Source organism: Chlorocebus sabaeus, chromosome 18 (assembly GCF_047675955.1).
Source record: "Chlorocebus sabaeus isolate Y175 chromosome 18, mChlSab1.0.hap1, whole genome shotgun sequence".
NCBI classification, from domain to species: domain Eukaryota; kingdom Metazoa; phylum Chordata; class Mammalia; order Primates; family Cercopithecidae; genus Chlorocebus; species Chlorocebus sabaeus.
In genome coordinates, this window is record NC_132921.1 from 48,602,295 (window position 1) to 48,626,898 (window position 24,604).

The following is a 24,604-nucleotide window of genomic DNA, read 5'->3' on the forward strand; positions in this document are numbered from 1 at the left end:
TAAGGTATTTTTATATTCATTCCTTCATTTGATCGTGATCACTCTGTAACTGTAAAATAAATGGTATTAGTATTCCACATTATAAAAGTAGTAACTGAATTTTAGAGAGTTCCATAGCTAATATGCTGCAAAACTAGCATTAGACTCTCTGTCTTCTGCCCCGTAATTTATTGTAGTTGCTGTCATTCACTCAGTCGCCAATTTTTTATTGAGTATTTGCTCTGTATCACGCACTGTGCTATGTGTTTGGGATATAGAGATGACTAAGGTGTAGTCTTTACCTTCAAGGGACCCAGAGTCTGATAAAGCTCACCAGACACTCAGGTGCTAAGATGAAAGTCTGAATGGGAGAAGAATAGGTGAAGCAGTAGAAACACATGGAAAAGAGGTGCCAATTCTCCCTGGTGGAATCAAGAAAAACTTACAGGTTACCTTTATGTTGCACTGTGAAAATTAATGACAGATTTACCAGGTAGGCAGACAGCAGAAGAAAATTCTAGGCACAAGTATAAGTGAGAGTAAATACATCATGATTCTGCTCATTTTGCTAACAGTGACTTTAAAAATAATAGACTATAATGAATTAAATCTCTTTGGTTTGTCAGAGTATAAAATATTTTTAAAGGATGATAAGGAAAAAGACTAACTGTAATGAATGGGTTAGGAATTATATTAGAAAAATGTTCATATGGGGATATAAATAATACTCGTTTAAAAAAAATCAAAAACTTCTATTTGAATTAACAGGTGGATAGGTTTTTGAGAAAGTAGCCCAAGCAGAAGGTATAAAGCCTGCTGATCTCTGAGGGTGTATTGATTTGAGTACAAATGAGAATCAATTTGCTATTAATTTATCAAAATCTAACTTTAGCTAGGAGGATGTAGTTCTGATTGTTTTAAGGCTCCACTGCACAAATGGCTGCACATCTCATCCTGAAAACCCATGGGTGGAAATATCCACTTCCAGATGCATCAAATGTTTAACTCTTTCTTAACAAAGAACTTTTTTTGTATTTAACCCCTGATGATAAATGCTTGCATGTGCTTTAGTGGTATGGTTAGAGTTGGCAGAAGGAGAGAAGGTAGAAAAAATCCTGGGCAAGAGAATAGAAAAAGGGGATGAAAACATCAAGAAAATAATAATTTGAAGTTTTAGAGGATAATAAAAATATACTAAAATTTCAATGTATGGATAATTCAAAACTGAGTAATTTTCGCAATATTTCTTTTTTAAATTTAATGTTTATTTTTAATCAAATAATACATACTCATGTTTGTTTTGTTTTGCTTTTTAGTTTCAATAAGCGCATTTTAGAAAAACCGCAATTTGCCTTGATCCTCCTCCCTCCCTATTCTGGCTCTCTGGAGGCAATCACTGTCAACTCTTTAAACTGTTTCTTTTATTTCCTTCCATATTTCTAAATAATATACTTATATTGTTGTCTCTATTTTTTAATCTCAGACATATTTTATTGACTCTTACTCTGAAAGAGGAGTAATTAATCCACTTATCACCACACCCTCCGTTTCCATACAGCTACGTTCTTTTCCATTTCCCAAATATAGTTGTTCTGCAATTTGGGGTTAAGTCAATATTGCAGTTATTTACATTATTGGAACTCTGAGAGGACCTTTTATGTCTGTGTTCAAGGTAGTCATTTGTATACACTTACAACAATATTTGTTGCAGTTATCACAGTTATTTACATTATTGAGACTCTGAGAAGGCATTTTATGTGTGTGTTCAAGATAGTCATTTGCATACACTTACAACAATATTTGTGTTTACTTTGGATTTCAAACATGATTCAATTTCTTAGTGTTAACGATTTTTAAATGTGTTACTGTAAGTTTTTAACTTCAGCTTACAAATTTTATTTTTCTATCCGTAATCTATTAGTATTGACAGTCACGTGTAAAGGGACCTTATATTAATGTTTGGTCTCATTTACAAACTTAATTTATTAAAATTCTGTAAATAACTTTAAACTTTGTTTTCTACTTAATATTTTAAAAGTATTTTATTTTGCTGACTAATCAAGCCAAGAACTTAAGCATTCATAATAAATTCAGCAAAGTAAACTTGTAACTATGGTGATTCTCCTTTTACCTTAAACATCCCAACATGATTGATATAGTTTCAAAAATTCTCTCATAATTTCCAACAAGACAAAACCAAATACTCCAGAATGTTAGGACTAATCTGTTGAATTCACTAATCAGGTAGCATGCCAAATTCTTAAATATTTAATTATAACAAAGATATTCAAGAATTCATTATGGGGTATATTTAATGTATTATTTTATATTTTATCTATTATTTCATACTTTAAAGACCGTTACACTAAGGAAATAATTACCTCTTTCTGAAACAATTGGGATTCTCACCTCAGTAGATGGTGCTGGCCCAGGCCAAAGTGTAGAATTATATTTTTTATAGGTAAAGCCTTAAAAAAAGTTATTACTCATTACTTAATGTTCAAGTTTGATTTGAGTCTGAATCCCTCCAGCTCTGTAATCCAAAGGTCAAGTTATTTCATCTTTGATTGGATTATTTCATTGATCAAATTCTGAATTCTTTTAATATTTTTTAAGTTTGATAGGATCCAGACAGCTACAGATATGAATAGCATTCAATTTTATTTTGTATACTTCTCATGTCACAATGCCATTGTACATGTCATTGTCATGACTAAATATTACTCCACCAGAGCAGCCACATGATGTTCTTCCATTATTACATTTCCTGTCTTAAACATCTTATATTTCATTGTTTTTTATTTGCTCTGTTTTTTTTCTCCTACTACAATTTATGGATTCTCAGCCATGCTCTCTCCGTCATTTTCTTCATGTTAACATACCTGAAATCCTAACTCCATAAACAAGAGTTTAGAAATGCCTTGATCAGTTTATTTTGTTTCTATATCCTCTTTATATACAGCCAGTGTGATATAAATCTATGTCTATAAAAGTCTGAATTTCAATAATTATAAAATAAAACATCAGTCATGTTTAATTGGTAAACCATCTTTTTTCTTAGTAGTACATAAAATGAGGGTACATTTTAGAATCTAATCACTTAGATTTGATAAAATACCCTGTCATTTATTTATTTTAAAAGTCTCTGAAAGACTGTAGAAGTCATTTCAGTATTTCCAGGCATGTCATATCCTATCAAGGCATTTCTATGACCCGGTTGCAGTTTGACCTGGCTATTCCCCACATCTGCTGCTCAGCTGTTAGAAAACTTCTATCCGCCATTATTCCTGGAACTACCTTCTCTCTCCTGTCTTGAATTCTCTTATCTCCAGGATCTCATGTCTTCTTCTTCTTTTATTTTCTCATTTGGAAAAGCTCATCATTGAGATCTTGAATTTCTGAAAAATGTTTTACTCTAGCTTCATAATCGATATTATTGTTTTGATAATTTCCTCATCTGTATTCTCCATGTAATAAATTTTTATTTATTTTTTCAGAAACATTTGTCATTTAGATATTGCCCATCTTATGTTGATTCTCTTTTTTTCTTATCTTTCTTTCCATATTTTTTCTTTGTCTTTATTTTTTCTTTTCATAATGATTTTCTCAAATATATCTTTCAAACCTTCAATTGAATCTTTAATTTCTGGTATTCCATGTTTAATTTCCAGTAGTTCTTTCCTGTTTTTCAAATATTCTTCAAAAGATTTTATTCTTTTTAAATTGTCTTATCTCTTGTACCATGGCAAATTTATTTTCATAGACGTTTTATTTTTTTTATCTGTATTGTTCCTGTTTCTTCCAAGTTCCATTTTATGTTTGTTTGTTTTGCTTTTTTCACATTAGATACCTCCTTCAAATATCTGGTGGTCCTTGGTTCTCTATTCAGGTTTAAGAGTGAGGTACTTTGAATTTGATTGGAAGCTCTGTACACTTTGATAGGATTTGTTAACTGGCAGCTCCATACTTAGATGGATCACTAGGTGTGAATGTAGCCCTTCTGTGGGGACCCTCAAAGGTCAGGATCCTGAGTGAGCCAATTTGCTAAGACAGAAATCCTTCGAACTCTGTTGGGTTATAAGCCCATATCAGTGATCAATGAGCTGAATGGGGAAAGGAGCTGGGGAGAGAGCTCGATTAAACTCTCTGTTTCATGATCGCACCTTGCCTCACTCCAGCCCTGCCTCTGGGTCTATGTCCAGAATCTCTCAGTGCAGCCTTTCCTGTCAAAAAAGGAGGGCTCTGTCTGTAGCCTAAATTCTGGGTTGGGAGTGGGGTGGGGTAATATATTGCTTGAAGTTACGGGTACAGTCCTGATTTTTCTAATGGGGTATATACGTACAGGAGAAAGGTATAAAAGGTATACCTCAGTTGGTGAATGGACATTTGAAAGACAAATTTAACCTACAGAAAAGCAAGATCAAGTCATGTGTATCTTGTTTCGTTTCCTCTTTTATTCACCCAACAAGTATTTATTTAGTATTTACTTTGCATCTGCAATAGACAACACAAATACTATGGTCATCAAGAAACTAGTCACAGTTCCTATTGTCATGTGCTTAGAAACAAACTAAGCAAAGAACATTAAAGAAATCATTACATAATCAGTTAATGAATTACACTTGCACTAAGTGCTTTGGAGTAAAAGACAGTGCTATGAGAGGATACAAAAAGGGAGAATAACGAGTTCTGATGCACGTGTGTGTGTGTGTGACTAAGAACTAAACAAAGTTGGGGAGTGGAGGTGACATGTGGAAGGGGAGATATCCCAGGTAGACGGAATAGGATGATTACAGACTCTGTAGTCCAAAGGCTGGATGAAAGTGGTCTTGTTTAGGAATGGAAAGGACACCTGCATGGCTGGAGGACAGTGAGCCAATAGGAAAGAAGTGCAAGAAGAGAGGGCGAGATGAGTGGGACAGCATACTCAGGTCCCACAAAGCCATACCAAAGATTTAAGGAGGGACTCCATCTGGTCTGGGTTTTTTTTTTTTTTTTTTTTTTCCCCAAAGATTAATCTTCTTACTGATGGAAAATTCATTGAAGGGAGAACATTTAACTGCTGTGTGGGTGTAAAATTATGTAATCATTCTGATAAACGATTTGGCAAAATATATCCAGAACCTTTAAAAATTCATAGCCCTTGGTCTGTTCTACAATTCTATCTAGAAAGGTAAAAAAGAAGAAGATAAAATTTTAAATACATAATCAAGTTATTTATAAAAAATAATAATTAGAAACAACTCAAAACTAAGATTCAACAGCAACAACTACACATATTGACTATTCACTGTCAATCTAGCTATTTATGCATATATTAACTTTTAAATTTCCTAACATTTTTATGAGACAGATAATATTAATATTTCTATCTAACAGAGAGGGCAACTGAGGGGTTAAGCACCTTTTCCAAGGTCACAGGAAAGTGGCGAGTGAGAGTCTTGTGATTCCAGTCTAGGTCACATGAATCCAGATCCTGTGTTCTTGACCACTACATGAAATTGCTGACTGGCAACCAGGTGAGCAGCTGCAGATCAGAGGATGGAATATTCTACAAACATTGAAATTCAATTCTCAAACAAAATTGTAAGACTTTGACACAATGTTTATAAGACAATAATGAATAAAAATATATCAAGACATAAAAGTGGCTATGTATGCTCATGATTTTGTAAAATAAAGGTACATACGTGTGTGGTGGGTTTATTAATCTTTATTAGACTGTAATTCTTTTCAGTCTTTCTTTTCTATCTAGATCATAGAATTCTCTCATTCCTACTCCAAGGAGCCTTTTTCCAAGCCTATTTCACACTGTAGGCATGGATCACCCACTTCAGAAACAGCTCTAACAACTGTAAATCTCAAAGACAGAAGTTGCAAGCTACTGATGTGCTGCATAAAAATACTCACAGGCTTGCTTGAGGAGCAGCTTTTTCTACTCCCTGAAAGATGTGTAACTGTGGAAGAGAGAGAAGAAGGCTGAGAGAACAAGCAGATGGGAGGAAGGAACTGAGATACCTCAATCCTTGGGGAAGAAAACAGAACCTTCCTTTGCAAGTACCAGGGAAGTGTAGACAGTGACACAATGCGAAGAGTCCTGTTGTTGCTGGTCAGAGAGTTTTATCAACTACCAGCTTAGTGCCCCAGATCATCTGCCTCCATCCAACTGGTTCCGACAGGCGATTCACTAACTGATGGTTCTGGAAATGGGTAGGGAAATCAGATGTCCAGTGAGGAGATGATGTGCAGGAGAATTTGGGTAGATACAGCAACTAATATACCTCTTCTGTTACAGGGGCATAGCAACAAAGGAGAGGAAATACAGCAACATGTCAACCGTGCTCATTTAGGTTGTGATTATAGGTGATTTTTATTTCCTTCTTAAAACTGAATTGTATTTTCAAAGTATTCTATGATGTATGACATATATAATCAGAAGATAGTTGAAATAAAGAACATCTTCCTTGGAATATGTGCCTGATATACGGCAACCCCATTTTGATGCTGGGTTTGGCCAAGAGAGCACCTGCAGCTGTGCCAGGAGTTCTCTTTGAAAGTCCATCTGGGTTCAGCCCAATTAATAAATAAACTCAAAGGCCCAGGGTTCTTCATTGTAATGCACAGGCATAGTGATTTTAGCTTGATCATCCAAAGGCATAGTCCAGAAAGAGAACAGTCTGAAGACTACTAGCTTCAAGACAGGATGAAATTAAAAATGTTTGTCTATGTTGTACTCTGCACTGCTGGAATAATTTTTGGTCCACAGTCTCCTCTGAGTGACTTCCTCCAGAGAAGTTATCTCAATTGCACTTATACTTATTTGTATGACTAATGCCTGCCTACTTCAGTAAACTATAAACTCCACGGGAGTAGAATCTCCAATATTTTATTTCTTATCATTGAAAATCCAATTCAAAGGCTTTATTTGTGTATATATATTTGCATAGATACTGCTCAATAAACATTTTATTCATTTGATTGAAAGAAAACCATTTATAAGAAAAGAACGGTTTTCCCCAAGGTATTTTTAGATCAGCAAAGGTCAAAATAGGCCTTGAAACTTCTGATTTGTGATTATGTTCCATGCAGAGATGCTACAAGGCAGGACACTAATTAATTCTCTGTGTTATAGGCCAAGGAAACTTCCTGTGGCACTTGCCACCTAAAAATAGTCTTAAAAGATGAGAAGAAGTTAGCCAATTAAAGTGGAGTGAATTTCAGGGTGTTTAAAGCCTTATAGGGAGATTGAGATGTGGAGGCCGATCATGGAAAAAATATGACCATGATGTGGCAGTAGCACACACAAGCTTTATTGGTGACACTTGGACAGGTTTGGATGCAGGGGAAGTCCCTTCCAGCAGGCGTGTGTTCTCAGGCAAAGGCATAGAGGTTGCTACTCAGAAGAGAAGGGCAGAGAAACTCCCAGGAGACCGTCAGAGGAGAGAGTGTGAAAGGAGATTAACGTGTTTGGTGACGTCAGCTCAGCAGCGCAGTGAGGAATTTTTGGGTCAGAGATCTCTGAAGGTCAGCAGCAGGTAGGGATCTTCATGCCCCAGGCCTTCTCTTGTTTATCTCCAGCAGATGTGAGGTGAGGTTTGGGGTGGGTAAGGGTCAGGCAGGCTCACAGCAGCTAAAAGATGTGCTTGTTTAGGCTATGTAAAAAAATAATTGGATATACAATCTCCTCTGAGTGCCTTCCTATGGAATAGTTCCCCTTTAACCTGGGAGGAACAGTTCAAGACCTCCAGTGGATGCCTGAAACTGGTTAGGGCCAAACCTCATATATACTATGGTTTCACTGTGTGTACATACCTACAATGTTTAACAGAGGACTTATCACACACTGTGGTCATAACTTTTCAGTTTGAAGTGTGACAGCAAAATGAATATGAATTTCTTTTTCCATCTTCACAATTTCACAGACAGATTTGTTCTTACTGTAGGTCTTAGCAGTCTCAGTATACAATTTTTTTTTCCTTTCCTTAGTAAGTTGTGAACTTTCACCTTTTCACTTAAAGGAAACACTTTATGCTTTCTCTTTGGCATATCTGATTTACCAGCATCACTACTGCTTCTCTCTGGGGACATTATTAAATAAAATAAGAGCTACTTGAACACAAGCACTGTGATACCACCAGGGTCAATCTGATAACCCAGACGGCTACTAAGTGATTCACGGGCAGGGAACATACACAGTGTGGATCTGATGGACGCAGGGATGGCTCATGTCCTGGGCGAGACAGAGCATGGAGCTAGATTTCATCATGCTACTCAGAAGAGTCAGTAATTTAACACTTGTGAGTTATTTATTTCTGGAGTTTTTCATTCAATATTTTCAGACTTTTGTTGACTAAGGGTAACTGAAGCCACTGAAAGCAAAATGGCAGATAAGAAGGAAATGACTGTACAAAAATTTGAGTTTGGTATGGACTGGGCTTTGAGCTAACAGAACTCCACCTGCTGTGAAGAAGTAAACAATTTAGAGACCAATACACCAAGGTCATCTTTGAGTCATCTCTACAGGAAGAATGGTGGGCTTGGGGGAGATGACCAGTTGGAGCTACTAGAAGAAATGGGGTAGTTGCGGCAGAGCAGGACAGGATTCTGTGTGGAGGAGCCTTGTGTGCCATTCTGAGAGTTTGAACTCCAGGCCACAAGCAATATAGGAGCCGTTAAGAATGTAATAGTTCCCAGCCATCTACACTTTTTACAAAGGTCCTCATGTGACTTCAATAGTTGAAAATCAGTTGAAAAATGCTGTTCTAGAGCCTTGCTATCAAATTGTAGTTCAGGGACCAGCAGGATTCACACTCCCTGGGAGCTTAAGATAAATGTACAATATCAGGTCCTACTCTAGCCCTGCATTTTAACCAAATACCAGGTGATCCCTGGCTACATTATACTGGCCTAGATTAAATGACCAAAGGTTTACCTCTACACGTCAAATATAGAATTATTCAGAAGAAGTTATCTCTTCGTAACTTTTAGTTTCTTCAAAGTTATATATAAATGATATGTAAGTGGTAGAGTAGCTTTACAGGCTTGTGATTAAAAATGACAGTATCCCACCTGTTCCTCCATTCTGGCTCTGCAAAGGCAATCTTTGGTGGGGTACTTATTTTGTACTCATAGATAGTATTTTTATATTTCTGTCATTACTGTTTTTAATATTGAGCATATTTCTACTAAGTTTTCACTATAAAAGATGAGTATTTAGCACTCTTTGCCCTCTACTTCCCACCCCATATAATCAAAATTTTCCCTTAGCTGTCCTAATTTGATTTATAATTTTTGTTTAAATCCATATTCAGTGTTTACATTGATATGACTATGAAAAATCCTATTTACAACTGTAGTTAGAGATTTCATTTTTTTCTTTTACTTTACTTTTTAAACCTCTTAAATTTTCTTTCTTGATGAGTGATTATTAATTCATCTACTATCCCCTGTCATAAGTATAAATTTCTCAAACAAATCAGGTATCATTAACAACTTCTCCTCCCCCTTGTACCTTTTTTCTTCCCTGTCCTCCTCCTCCTCCCTTTTTTCTTCCCTGTCCTCCTCCTCTTGTTTGTCATCTGACGTGTTCCAAAAGGAGCTGGGTGCTCCCTGGGCCTCTTCCACAGCTCCCATCCTGAAGAATCCTCAACAATTGCCTTGGGCCACTCTACCATTCTCTCTTACATTGGATTTGTTCCTTCAATCCCATGTCTTCCTTCTCTCTGCTTATGCCATCCTTTTGGTGGACCATGCCATTCTATAGATGCTTGAGAAATGAATGTTTGCAATCTCATGTCCTTGTTTTACCCTAACGTTTTATTGGTGTTTTAGCTGATTAAGAATTTTAGGTTAGAAATTATTATTTTTCCCTCAAAATTTGAAGACATTTCCCTACTGCCTTCTTACTTCCATTATTATTGAGAAATCTGATAGATTTTTATTATTGATCCTTCATATAAAACCAGCTCTCTTCTACTCTCTTCCCCCGTTTTTAGAATCTTCTCTTTACACTCGCTCAGATCCTGCAATTGCACTGTCATGTGCTTTCCTGTGGATCTATTTTCATCTGTATTATTGGACACTTGGTGGACCCAGTATTATTTACCTAGGTCTGCTGCAAAAAAGTACCACAAACTGAGTGGCTTAAAGAACAGAAATTTATTGTCTTCGAGCCCTAGAGGCTGTAAGACTGAGATTGCATTTGACAGTTGCTTCTGAGAACTGTGAGGAAGAATCTATTCCATGCCTCTCACCTAACTTCTGGATGTTTGCTGGCAATGTTGGTCATTCCTTGGCATGTCGATGCTTCACCCCATCTCTGCCTGCATCTCCATATGGCCTTCTCACTGTGTGCCTCTAGGGCTGTGTTCAGATTTCTCCTTTTTGAAATGACACCACCAGTCATATTGGACTGGTGAGGATTAATGACTTCATATTTTGATTATATCTGGAAAGATGATAGTTCCAAACAAGATTATATTTTGAATTACTGGGAGTTAGGACTTCAATGCACTTTTACACATAATAGCACCTTTGAATTAGAAATTTAATTATTTAATACTGAGAATTTCTTTGAATTGACTCTGAAAATTTTCCTGTTTTTTGTTTATTGTGTTCTCTCTGGAACATTTGCTATTTTGATCATAGAACTTGTGAAACAAACTTTTAAGTGTATTAACTTATTTCTTCCTTTTCATCTCTTTCTCTTAAAACATTTACCTTTCAATATTTTAATTTAATGTTTTATATTTCCTATTGTCTACAAACCCACAATACCCCACTCATGCACTATCTAGGTCTATGTGTATATCTAAGGACTCTTCTATATTCTCTTACTATGTTACTTTTTATACCATTGTGCTTTTGTTTCGAGATCATATTATATTGCCTTTTCCGTCTAATGGCATTAGTGATATTATTTGATTTTTTCTTCACCTGCCATTGTTTACTCACTTCCTTTTTGTTTTGTGTCTGTTTGGGTATCTGTTTTTGTAACTGAGAAGTGGAGCATAACTAGCTGAACTGACGCACTTTGTGTGCATTTAGGGCTTGCCGATTAGTGCACTTTAATCTTGGATGGTTTGGATGGGTGCAGTGGGACCATTTTTTCCCATGAACCTCCAAGGACTGTGTATTTATGCTCTGCAGCAAATTCTTCAGATTTCCTATGTTGAAGGCAAAGGCCTAGAGGCCTGAATTCTGGGCATCCAATGAAGAAAGGAAGAAAAGGTTTAATATTTTACTTATTTTCTCTGTTTTAAATCCTTTAGTCCCAGACGGTTAAGGCACTCTAAATCACAGGATGAGATAGGAAGTCAGCACATAATACAGGTCATAAAGACCTTGCTGATAAAACAGTTTGCAGTAAAGGAGCCAGCCAAAACCCACCCAAACCAAAATCACGATGAGAGTGACCTCTTGTCGTCCTCACTTCTACACTCCTACCAGCCCCATGACAGTTTACAAATGTCATGGTGATGTCAGGAAGTTACCCTATATGGTCTAAAAAGGGGAGGCATGAATAATCCATCCCTTGCTTAGCATATAACCAAGAAATAACCATATAAATGGGCAACCAGCAATCCTTGGAGCTGTTCTGTCTACTTTCTTAATAAACTTACTTTCACTTGAAAAAAAATAAAGATAAATTCTTCAGTCCTCATCTGTACCTGGTGTTTCCTTGCAGTAATGAGTTTCCAAAAATGGCCCTGCCCCATAATGAACCCACATCTCCTGGTGGTCACGTTTTTGTGTGCTCCACTCATCTTAAATCTGTGCTGGCCTTGTGAGTGTCTTCTGACCAAAATACAATGTGGCAGAAGTGATGGTACATAGCTTCCAACTCTATGACATAGACTCTTTGTAGCTTCCACCTGGATCTCTTGGAATGCTTGCTTTAGAAGAAGCCAACCTCCCTGGAAGAGTTTCGGTTTCTCCGAGACTGCCAAGCTATGATGGGCCAAACCAGCCATATGGAGAGTCAGTGTGAAGAGAGTAGCACCTGGTCAGTCTCTAGCTGTTCCAGCCATCCCAGCTGAGGTTCCAGGCATGTGAGCAAAGAACTCATTTTGGACATCCAAATCATTCAAGTCTTCGGAGATTCCAGGCCAGACAACAGACATCTGACTGGAACTATGTTAGAGAGACCCAGTGAGATGTGCTCAATTGAGTTCTATCATCTCATAGAACCATGAGGTATAATGGTAGATGGTTATACCTATGTTTGGGGGAATGATTTGTTACACAGCAATAGATTAGATAAACATCTCTGGTCCACAAGATCTTTGTTTCTTTCCTTTCCAAAGAATAAACCTCCAATTTTTTGTTGGGGCAGTCTCCTAGCTTGCAGAGCAAGAATGGGGGCCTAAGGGTCCAACTGCTCCTTAAAATGGCATTTAAAGAGTCCTCTGCTTTTCAGCCATATTGCTACCTCCAAAGCCATCAGCTTCTGAACTGTTTGGATGTTCCGTAGTTAAATTCTATTGCTGCACAACTGCTACCAATGAAGCTCAGAATTCATCTCAAGTTTTCTGAGCAGTTATTCCAACCCATCTGCTTGCCAGCTTCCAGAATTCTGTTTCAGTTAATTCCTCTGCTGTTAATTTTGTCTTAGTGGTTTTATAGTTTTTAAGGGATTAATTTATTTTGTATCTTTAACCAGACATCTCTAGAAACCATTTTCTTAAAGGACCTTACTCAGAATAGAACATTGTAAACAAAATAAATAGTGCTTTCAAGTAGATTAAAACTAATTACTTACAAATAGGTAAGTCTGAAGGCCCACTTTATAAAATTTGAGACGTCAGTTCCAACCACTAAAGTTCCCTAAATAACTAGCTTGGGGCCCCCTTTTTAAGTGCATATTACAAAAAACAATACACAGGCAGGCAAAGGTTGTTCTTAAAAGCACTCTTGCCAGGGATTTTGTATAAATATTGCTTAGACTTATAAGATTTCAAAAGGATGCAATATGGATCCTCTTTCTCTCAAGCCTCCCTCTTCCCCAGGCACTGTCCTGCTACAGTGCAGTTCTGTAATTCACATATACTTGAAGTCCTTTGCAAAAATAATTTGCCAGATGACAGCTTATTATGGAAGTATTTTTTCTGTCATAAGCAACAAAAATAACAATTCCCAACTTCTTTCAAGATGAGTCACGTTTTTTGAGACCATAGCCAAGTATTCTTAAATTTTAAAAATATCTTATTTTGCTTATAGAAAGCAATGTGGCTGTCCACAGATGGTTCAAAAGAGCAAGGAAACTTGGGGGGAGTTATGAAGGACAGAATTGGGGAGCAAATGATTTAAGCAACACCAACTTACTTGAATTTCCCTTTGATTTTAATGTCTGAAAATATAGCTTCAGTTTATGAAAGCCCTTAATATGATTTAATAAAAGACCCTCACACAAGCCTTTTCTTCTAAATGTGGTGTAACATAGTTATCATGAAGCCTTAATTTCAAGTTAATTATCATAATATGCTAGTAGGTTTCATAAAACCCTTTAGAATCCCTTGGGAATGAAAGCATTACATTCTGCTGCCCCCTGGCAGACATTTTGTTTACTGAATGTTGTGAGCTGCCCTAAGAAATATGAAAACAGGATAGAGGCAGCCCTGTTTTTCTCTACAGAAGATAAAATATTTTTTCAGTGTTTGTTGTTTGATGAACAAATATTTGCATTGGGATGAAATTTGTTTGAATTAGAGGGTTGCTGAAGCAGAACGAGCCTGTCTGAGTTCCTGGCCTCAATTTCTCTGTAAGTGGGAATAGTTAACATTAAATGAAATGTTAAAAGCAGATAAATGTTATAAATAAACAATCAGAGAGAAATGCTACAGTCACTGTTCTAGGTGCATTGTCAGGAAGTCAAGCTATCAATCACAAAGCTAAATACAGTGAAGTTGACGTCTATGTACATTCTCAAAGGTCCAGGATAATGAGCACCTTGCAACTACAAGCATCAATTGTGCACACCTGCTAGAGAGGAAGAGGAAGAACATTGAGCTGGTGGAGAGGAGTATAAACATCATCCCTTCCATCACTTTGCCTGTGTTAAATTTCTGTTAGAACATTTACAAAATCACTTGTCTTCTGAGAACCCTCCCCATGAGAATGAAGAGGTCCTGTAGATACTTCACAAAATGAGGGCAAAATAAAATATGAAACTATTGATATTTTGTTTCCACTTGCTGTTTCTAAGAGTAAAAGAAGCAATGAACTACATTCATGGCGACACAATGGAGATTTTTTTTAATTGCCTAAGAGTTTTTTAACTGACATGTTTGTGGGGAATATTTGATGAAGAAGTCAAGTGGGAGATAACCTGATTTTGATGGCATCTCACCCGTGTCAGAATGGTTCTGGAGCTGGGAAAGTGAGGTAGAGTGGAAGTGGATCAGAGAAGGGTGCCAGATTTCAACAGCAGCCAGTGACTGTTGTTATCTTCTCTGGCCCGCCAGGATTTTAATTGATTTCCAAATAGAATAGCGTAGTTTTGATACAGGACAGGAGAGCCCCAAAATTGGGACTTAGCCCAGGAAAGAATTCCAGGGCAGGTCAGTGATGTGCGACAGCAACTTTTACTAAAGCGGCAGTTTACAGCAGCAGCAGAGATACCATTCTTTGTGAAATAGGGCTACCCCATAGGCAGTGTACCCATTCTTCACTCATATTTATAACCACTTTAATTACATGCAAATTAAGGGGTTATTCCAAAATTTCTAGAGAAAGGGTGGTAACTTCTGGGTCTTTGCCATGGAAAGGAGCAGTAACTTCCAGGTGTTGCCATGGCAATAGTAAACTGACATGGCATTGGTGTTGTGAGATCTTTGGGGTGTTGCTTTACTGGCCAGAAACCTCTGTGGCCAGTGGTGCCTTTGGCCGAGTTCTTGTCCTACATCCAGGAAGAATGAGATATGCAGAAAAGTGGAAGGTGAACAAGAAAGATAGGAGCTTTATTGAGTGTTACAGTAGCTCAGAGGAGACCTGCAGTGGGTAGCTCCTCTCTGTAGGCAGATCATCATCCCATCAAGTGTTCAGCTCTCAGCAGAGAGAAGGTCCTGGAGAGGGTAGCTCCTCTCTGCAACTTGTCTTCTCGATGTCTGCAGCTTTCAGCAGAGACGAGGCCCTGGAGAGTGTGACTCCTCTCTGCCAGCAGGTCATTCCAGGGCTTCTGCAGCTGGTCCTCCCATCCTCTGCTCTGCTCTGGCTGAACCCAGGGCTTTTATGGGCCTCAGAGCGGGGAAGTGTATGCTTATCGGTCCATGGGCAGCCATGAGCGGACCCAGGATAAAGCATCATGAGCTCCCCTTGCAGGGTGCAGGACTGCCAGCCCACCCCCCAGGCTTCAGGCGTGCCTGGTCTGGAGATGGGGTTTTCACTGGAGACCTGCCTCCTTCCACCCAGGAGGCTGTCTGCCTCCTGTGGCCATCCATGGTGCCCAGGCTGCTGGCACCAAGGAGCACTTGCAGGCCAGTGCCCAGCCACCCTCAACCTCCCGTCAGCTTCTCCTTCCAGAGGGGGGCCCAAAGTCAGGAGGGGGCAGAGGCAGCAAGGGACTGGCATGTCAGCACTGCCCTGAGCGGGTGCACACCTGGCTGGGCTGTGACAGTGCCCAGGTTTGGTCCCAACCCCCAAGATTGGAGCAGGTTCCAGGAGCTTGGAGAAACCAGGCAGTGAGAACAGGGATCTTAGGGCCTGCATGGGCAAAGGGGGCCTTCCTAGGTCCCCCAAGAGTGCAGGGATGCCTGGGTCTGCAGCCCTCCTGGGCAGGGCTCCTGCCTACTCCCAATTTCCAAGAGCACAAGGGTGCCCAGGTCTTGGCTATTTGGGCTCTTTTTTGGTTCCATATGAATTTTAAAATAGTTTTATTTATTTATTTATTTATTTTTTATTATACTTTAAGTTCTAGGGTACATGTGCATAACGTGCAGGTTTGTTACATATGTATACTTGTGCTATGTTGGTGTGCTGCACCCATCAACTCGTTAGCACCCATCAACTCGTCATTTACATCAGGTATAACTCCCAGTGCAATCCCTCTCCCCTCCCCCGTCCCCGTGATAGGCCCCGGTGTGTGATGTTCCCCTTCCCGAGTCCAAGTGATCTCTTTGTTCGGTTCCCACCTATGAGTGAGAACATGCAGTGTTTGGTTTTCTGTTCTCGCGATAGTTTGCTGAGAATGATGGTTTCCAGCTGCATCCATGTCCCTACAAAGGACACAAACTCATCCTTTTTTATGGCTGCATAGTATTCCATATGGTGTATATGTGCCACATTTTCTTAATCCAGTCTGTCACTGATGGACATTTAGGTTGATACCACACATCTACAGCCATCTGATCTTTGATAAACCTGAGAAAAACAAGAAATGGGGAAAGGATTCCCTATTTAATAAATGGTGCTGGGAAAATTGGCTAGCCATAAGTAGAAAGCTGAAACTGGATCCTTTCCTTACTCCTTATACGAAAATTAATTCAAGATGGATTAGAAACTTAAATGTTAGACCTAATATCATAAAAACCCTAGAAGAAAACCTAGGTAATACCATTCAGGACATAGGCATGGGCAAGGACTTCATGTCTAAAACACCAAAAGCAACAGCAACAAAAGCCAAAATTGACAAATGGGATCTAATTAAACTAAAGAGCTTCTGCACAGCAAAAGAAACTACCATCAGAGTGAACAGGCAACCTACAGAATGGGAGAAAATGTTTGCAATCTACCCATCAGACAAAGGGCTAATATCCAGAACCTACAAAGAACTCAAACAAATTTACAAGAAAAAAACAAACAACCCCATCAAAAAGTGGGCAAAGGATATGAACAGACATTTCTCAAAAGAGGACATCGATACAGCCAACAGACACATGAAAAAATGTTCATCATCACTGGCCATCAGAGAAATGCAAATCAAAACCACAATGAGATACCATCTCACACCAGTTAGAATGGCAATCATTAAAAAGTCAGGAAACAACAGGTGCTGGAGAGGGTGTGGAGAAATAGGAACACTTTTACACTGTTGGTGGGATTGTAAACTAGTTCAACCATTATGGAAAACAGTATGGCGATTCCTCAAGAATCTAGAACTAGATGTACCATATGACCCAGCCATCCCATTACTGGGTATATACCCAAAGGATTATAAATCATGCTGCTATAAAGACACATGCATACGTATGTTTATTGCAGCACTATTTAAAATAGTTTTTTTCTAATTCTGTGATGAATGTCAATATAATGGGAATAGCACTGAATCTATAAATTACTTTGGGCCGAGTGGCCATTTTCACAACATTGATTCTTCCCATTTTCACATTGATTCTTCCTATCCATGAGCATGAAATGTTTCTCCATTTGTTTGTGTTCTCTCTGATTTATTTTAGCAGTGGTTTGTAGTTCTGGAAAGGGTCCTTAACTTCCCTTGTTAGCTGTATTACTAAAGTATTTTATTATTTCTGTGGCAATTGTGGATGGGAATTCATTCATGATTTGGCTCTCTGCTTGCCTGTTGTTGGTGTATGCAAAAATGATAGTGATTTTTGCACATTGATTTTGTATACTGAGACTTTACTGAAGTTGTTTATCAGCTTAAGAAACTTTTCGGCTGAGACTATGGGGTTTTCTAGATAGAGGATATTGTCATCTGCAAACAAGGATAGTTTGACTTCCTCTCTTCCTATTTGAATACACTTTATTTCTTTCTCTTGCCTGATTGCCCTGAACTTCTAATACTATGTTGAATAGGAACGGTGAGAGATGACATCCTTGTCTTGTGCGGGTTTTTAGGGGGAATGCTTCCAGCTTTTGCCCACTTGGATGATATTAACTGTTTTTTTCATAGATAGCTCTTATTATTTTAGGATATGTTCCTTCAGTACCTAGTTTATTGAAAGTTTTTAACATGAAGGGATATTGAATTTTATCAAAAGCCTTTTCTGCATGTATTGTGATATTCATGTGTTTTTTGTCTTTAGTTCTGTTTATGTGATGAATTGCATTTATTGATTTGCATATGTTGAACCAACCTTGCATCCCAAGGATGAAGCCAACTTTATTGTGATAGATAAGTTTTTTGATGAAGCTGTATTTGGTTTGCCGGTATTTTATTGAGGACTTTTGCACTAATGTTCATCAAGAATATTGGCCTGAAGTTTATTTTTTGTTTTACTTCTGCCAGGTTTTGGTACGAGGATGATGTGGGCCTCATAAAATAAGTTGGGAAGGAGTCCCTTTTTTTCAATTTTTTGTAGTAGTTTCAGTAGAGCTGGTATCAGCTCTTCTTTGTACCTCTGGTAGGATGTAGCTGTAAATCTGTCTGGTCCTGGACTTTTATTTATTTATTTATTTTTTAGTTGGTAGGCTATTTACTACCGCCTGAATTTCAGAACTCATATTGGTCTATTCAAGGATTCAGTTTCTTCCTAGTTCAGCATTTGGAGGGTGTATGTGTCCAGAAATTTGTTAAGTTCTTCTAGATTTTCTGGTTCATGTGCACAGAGGTGTATACAGTATTGTCACATGGTTGTTTGGATTTCTGTGGGGTCAGTGGTCGTATCCCCCTTATCATTTCTGATTTCCTACCTCAATTTTATTTTAGGTTTTAATTCATTTTGCTCCTTATTGTATACAAAAAAATAGCTTAGGTCAGGGTTAAGAACATTCTCACTTTCGTCAATGTAAACCAGTGTTTTTCAAGTATGTTTTGCAGGCTCCTTGCTTTAGAATCACCAGAATGATAATCAGGTCCTCTCCCTAACCTAGTGAATCAGAATCTCTGGGGATCAATCTAGGAATATGCATATTAACATCCTTAGGCAATATTGATAAAGTGTGAATTTTGGTAAAGCAATCTTTGTTATGCTGCATATTTTCTGTCTCTTAGAACTTTATGGTAAAGAACATGCATGTGTTAACCATATTGCAGAGAGTGGCAAATTTCCTAGATTCTTCACATGCTTCCTTGGACAAATACAAGATATGAATCCCATGAGTATACTCAATTTAGATTTGGTTCCATTAAGAAAAGTAATTGAAAATGTAGAATTATCCCTTAATATAATGAAAGCCTTCTGACAGATTCAGCCTGAACTTTTATTCCAGGGTCAGGATTTCTCTGCCCTTAGCAATTTTTAGGAAGTTCTATGGAAATCTCTCAGAGTAACGAAAATAGGCTAGAGAAATTAGCACCAAAACCCTGAAATACTTTTATTTGTGCAGTTAACCCTGAGTTAAAGGATTTCTGCTTCCTTTCCCTATACAAGCATAGACACACATACTCAAATATGTTTCTAATGTATATGTCAATGCTGGTTTGTTTACCCCAGATTATGTGTTGCATTTTGTTATTTAGGGTTTTTTAATTTGTTTTTTGAGTTATTTGGTATTCTGTGTTTTATTTTCTCTCTGTTTCATAATGTGTGTCATTATGTTAAGTGAAATAATCCAGGCACGGAAAGACAAATATTGCATCCTATCACTCATATGTAGGAGCTAAAAAGGTTTGATCTCATGGAGATAGAGAGTAGGAAAGTAGTTACCAGAGGCTGAAATGAGTGAGGAGGGGGATGAAGAGAGGTTGGTTAATGGTACTAATGCACAGTTATACAGAAGGAATGAATTCCAGTGCTTGATAACACCATACGGTAAATGTAGTTAAGGAGAATTTATTGTATATTTCAGAATAACTGGAAGGTAATATTTGAAATGGTCTCAACATAAAGAAATGATAAATATTGAGGTAAGGGATATTCTAAATATCCTGATTTGATAATTACAGATCATAAGAATATACCCAAATATCAAATATATCACATATGTATGCATTATTATGTATTAATGAGAGAAAAGATTTTTGCATAAGGATGTTTTTATTTTTCAGTATGATACATAAGATATGGTGATAGCTTAAAATATGTCCACAAATATTTTAGCTCCTCCCTCCCTAAGGTGAAACCAAATTCACCTCCCGTTGATTGAAGTCTGTGCTTTGTTGCTTTTTTCTTGTGAGCAAAATATGATGGAAATGATGTTGCGTGACTAGACTGTGAAATGCACCACTGTTTAATACTTGCAATCTCACTCTTGGTTTATTTGTTCTGGGGGAACACATTCAAGAAGCCCTGTGTGGAGGCTCAATTAGCAATGAACTGAGCTGAGTTCTGCCAATAGCTGTGTGAGTGTACCATCTTGAAAGGGAATCCTCCACATCAACAGGTCCTCCAGCATACTAGTTCCTACTTGAAAAGGCAGTGGTGAGTAGGAATGTTGTATGGAGTGTTTTCCAGGCTCCTATAGGCAAATGACAGAGCAGATTATTTAATTTTGGAGGAAAACTTTGCCATCCTCTATGAATTACAATCTTCCAATTGAGGAACATTTTGGTTTGCTACAGGGCTTTCGTGGAGACTGAACATCTGACCACAGGCTACCAAGTTACCATGCAATCTGTGCTGCCCATCACAAACTGGTATTATTTGACCCATTAAGCCGTAAATTTTAGCATGCACAGCAGAAATCCATTATCAAATGAAAGGGCGAACATACTAGATTAGGCTCAGGTAGGTCTGAAAGGCACAACTGAGTTGCATGAGGAAGATTCAGATGCCCATGGCCTTTTCTCCTGTTACATTGTCTTATTTCTTTCAAACTTCTTAACCTAATCTCATAGGAAGTTCCCTATGACAAATTGATTATAGAAGAAAGAAACCAGGCCTAGTTTAACAAATGTTTCTGCAAAATATACAGGGACATCCTAAAGATGAATGGCTGTAGCACTGTAGCTCCACTCCAGGATGGCCCTGAAAAGCAGTGATAAAGGGAAGCCATCCAGTGGACAGAAATTCAAGCTGTTTATTTTTCCTAAAGGAAGAGCTGGCCAGAGGTATGGTTCTATACCTATTTCTGGACTGCAGCTAAAGGATTGGCTGGATAGTCTGAAACTTGGAAAGAACATAATTGGAAAATTGGTTACAAAGAAGTCGAGGAGAGACATATGTGACTAGTCCTCCGTGAATGGGCCCTTGGTGTAAAGATGTTTATGTCCCTTGTGAATGCTCACCCAAGAGTGATCTCAGCAGAAGGAGATTTTAGTAGTCAGGTGGAAAAGATGACTTATTATGTATATGTCAGTGAACTTCCATCCTCAGCCATTCCTGTTGTTGCCTGTCGGGTTTAGGAGAAAAGAGTCCATTGTGACAGGAAGGGAGGGTAAACATGGGCTCAGCAAACAACCTTTAAATCACTAAGGCCAGTCTGGCAATAGTCATGGCTTAGTACCCAAGCTGCTCCCAAGTTGTTTTCCTTGTTGGCAGTATTTCTGCCAAAACTGCCATCTATGGATTTACAGAATGTCTTATCCATCACTATGACATTAACACAGCATTGCTGATAACCAAGGAAATCACTTTGCAGCAAATGAATTGGAGCAATGAGCCCATGCTCATGGAATTCACTGACGTATCATATGACACCATTGTCCTGAAAGAGCTGACTTGTTAGGATGCTGGAATGGCCTTTTAATAATTTGATTATGGCACCAGCTCAGGTACAGTAACTTGAGGTTGGCAGTGTTTTCCAGGATATGGCGTATGTGCTAAATCAGAATCTAGTATTTGGTGCTCTTTCTCCAATAACCAGGATTAGGTCCAGAAATCATGGAATAGAAATTAAAGTGGCTGTTTTCAATATTAACCCTGTAAGTCCACTAGCAAAATGTTTTCTCCCTATTCCCATAACTTTAGGCTCTACTTGTTAGCATTTAATTACAACAGGAGGAAGGCTTCTACTAGAGGATATAATTCAATTGGAAACTGAGATGGTCACTTGATTAAGTTGTGTGTCTCATGCCATTGAATCATGAAACAAACAAGGACAAGACTGTACTGGGTGTGTTGTATTTTCCTATCAATAGGAAATTGGTTGCTACTATACAGTTAGGATAAGGAGGGGTATGTCTGGAATACAGAAATGATGCCTGTGTGTTTTTCTTTTTTTTTTTTTTCTTGTTTTGTTTTGGTTTACCATGTATTACATGTAAAAATTGCTGTGTGGAACTTATATTCATTTATTTTGCAATTATTGAATAAATAATGAATGGACTTTGGAGTCAGAAGTTACTCAGCACAGAGGAATGAGTCACAATTTGTTCTCCTAAAATTTCAATTCCTAATTCTCCCTTATAACTAGCAATATATTTCCAGAGTAATAAGGTGAAATGGTCCACGAGCAGTTTCTCTTTACCATGGTTGTTTTAATTCCATACATATTCTTCTACATTTTTGATCCTTTTTTTCTGCCCTCAATGCTCCTTTTCTTTATCTCTACCTTAGCAGTGTGGTTGCTGAACAAATTGCTTCAGGCTTTTAAAGGGAATAGACAAGACTGCTTTTTGTAATTATTAACTTTTGGGATTTATGAGGAGGCTGCTCACAAAGTGTGGGCAGAAATCATCCACTACCCATATGTTGCTGGCACTGGCAATATGTAAAATCTATGGAATAATTCTGCACAGTCAAACTTGCATAATTATTAGGAACACTTTATTTGAAGGTTATAAGTTTTGTCTTATGTCCCTGGACACTGTTCTTACCAGTTACTTAACCTCCACAGTAGTTACCACCATCCACCTTTCATTATCTTAAAAATATTTTAAAATATTATGGAAGTAGGAAGAATTAAGTGCATATGATGAGGATGAGTTGGAAAATGTGAATTCAATTCAGTTTTTAGAAAATTTATATTGGCTTGGATTGGGTAGTAACTGGGTTATAAGGAAATAAGGCTATTCATTTTTTGGTATGTGGATAAGAAAGAGATTTTATTGACTTCATTCTGAAGTTATGAGTGGTATTCTTCTATTTATACCTAATCATATCTCTTAAAGGAAATCTGACCTAAGTTCTATAGGTACAAAAACTTCAATGCCCATTTTAAAGCTGAGAGACTACTGAACTTCAGAGAGCTAAATGGCATCCCAAGAAGTTGCATAAGTGATAGGATGGCCCTAGAATCCAGGTTTCTTCCATTCACATCCATGTATTTGATTCCTAGTCACATTAATACCCATGGAAGTGGGAGGGGGTGCAATTATTTTCTTTAATACCTTAGTTTGATTGTTTCTCAGGTTCTCACAGCTTGAGTGATTACTGGCACATCTGTCATTTCAGAAGGTGAACAGAGTGACTGTGGGCATAAGAATAGTGAGAGATGGTGGGGAGTCTTGCTGAGAAATAGATGGAGTCTAAAGTGGTGAGGTGCTGGGCTTGTCCATTCCAATGCATAGTTAGTTCCAGAAACACATTCCTTTTATTTTGGGAAAAAAAACTGGATCCCTTCCTTACACCTTATATAAAAATTAATTCAAGATGGAATAAAGACTTAATGTTTGACCTAAAACCATCAAAACCCTAGAAGACAACCTAGGCAATACCATTCAGGACATAGGCATGGGCAAGGATTTCATGTCTACAACACCAAAAGCAATGGCAACAAAAGCCAGAACTGACAAATTGGATCTAATTAAACTAAAGAGCTTCTGCACAGCAAAAGAAACTACCATCAGAGTGAACAGGCAACCTACAGAATGGGAAAAAAATTTTTGCAATCTACTCATCTGATAAAGGGCTAATATCCAGAACCTACAAAGAACTCAAACAAATTTATAAGAGAAAAAAAACCCCATCAACAAATGGGCAAAGGATATGAACAGATACTTCTCAAAAGAAGACATTTATGCAGCCAACAGACACATGAAAAAATGCTCATCATCACTAGCCATCAGAGAAATGCAAATCAAAACCACAATGAGATATCATACACACCAGTTAGAATGGTGATCATTAAAAAGTCAGGAAACAACAGGTGCTGGAGAGGATGTGGAGAAATACGAACACTTTTACACTGTTAGTGGGACTGTAAACTAGTTCAACCATTGTGGAAGACAGTGTGGCAATTCCTCAAGGATCTAGAACTAGAAATGCCATTTGACCCAGCCATCCCATTACTGGGTATATACCCAAAGGATTATAAATCATGCCGCTATAAAGACACATGCACACGTATGTTTATTGCGGCACTATTCACAATAGCAAAGACTTGGAACCAACCCAAATGTCCATCAATGATAGACTGAATTAAGAAAATGTGGCACATATACACCATGGAATACTATGCAGCCATAAAAAAGGATGAGTTTATGTCCTTTGTAGGGACATGGATGAAGCTGGAAACCATCATTCTCAGCAAACTATAGCAAGGACAAAAAACCAAACACTGCATGTTCCCAATCATAGGTGGGAATTGAACAATGAGAACACTTGGACTCTGGAAGGGGAACATCACATACCAGGGCCTGTAGTGGGGTCGGGGGAGGGGGAAAGGATAGCATTAGGAGATATACCTAATGTAAATGATGAGTTAATGGGTGCATAATGGGTGCATTCCACCCCCTCCCACTTCCATGGGTATTAATGTGACTAGGAATCAAATACATGGATGTGAATGGAAGAAACCTGGATTCTAGGGCCATCCTATCACTTATGCAACTTCTCGGGATGCCATTTAGCTCTCTGAAGTTCAGTAGTCTCTCAGCTTTAAAATGGACATTGAAGTTTTTGTACCT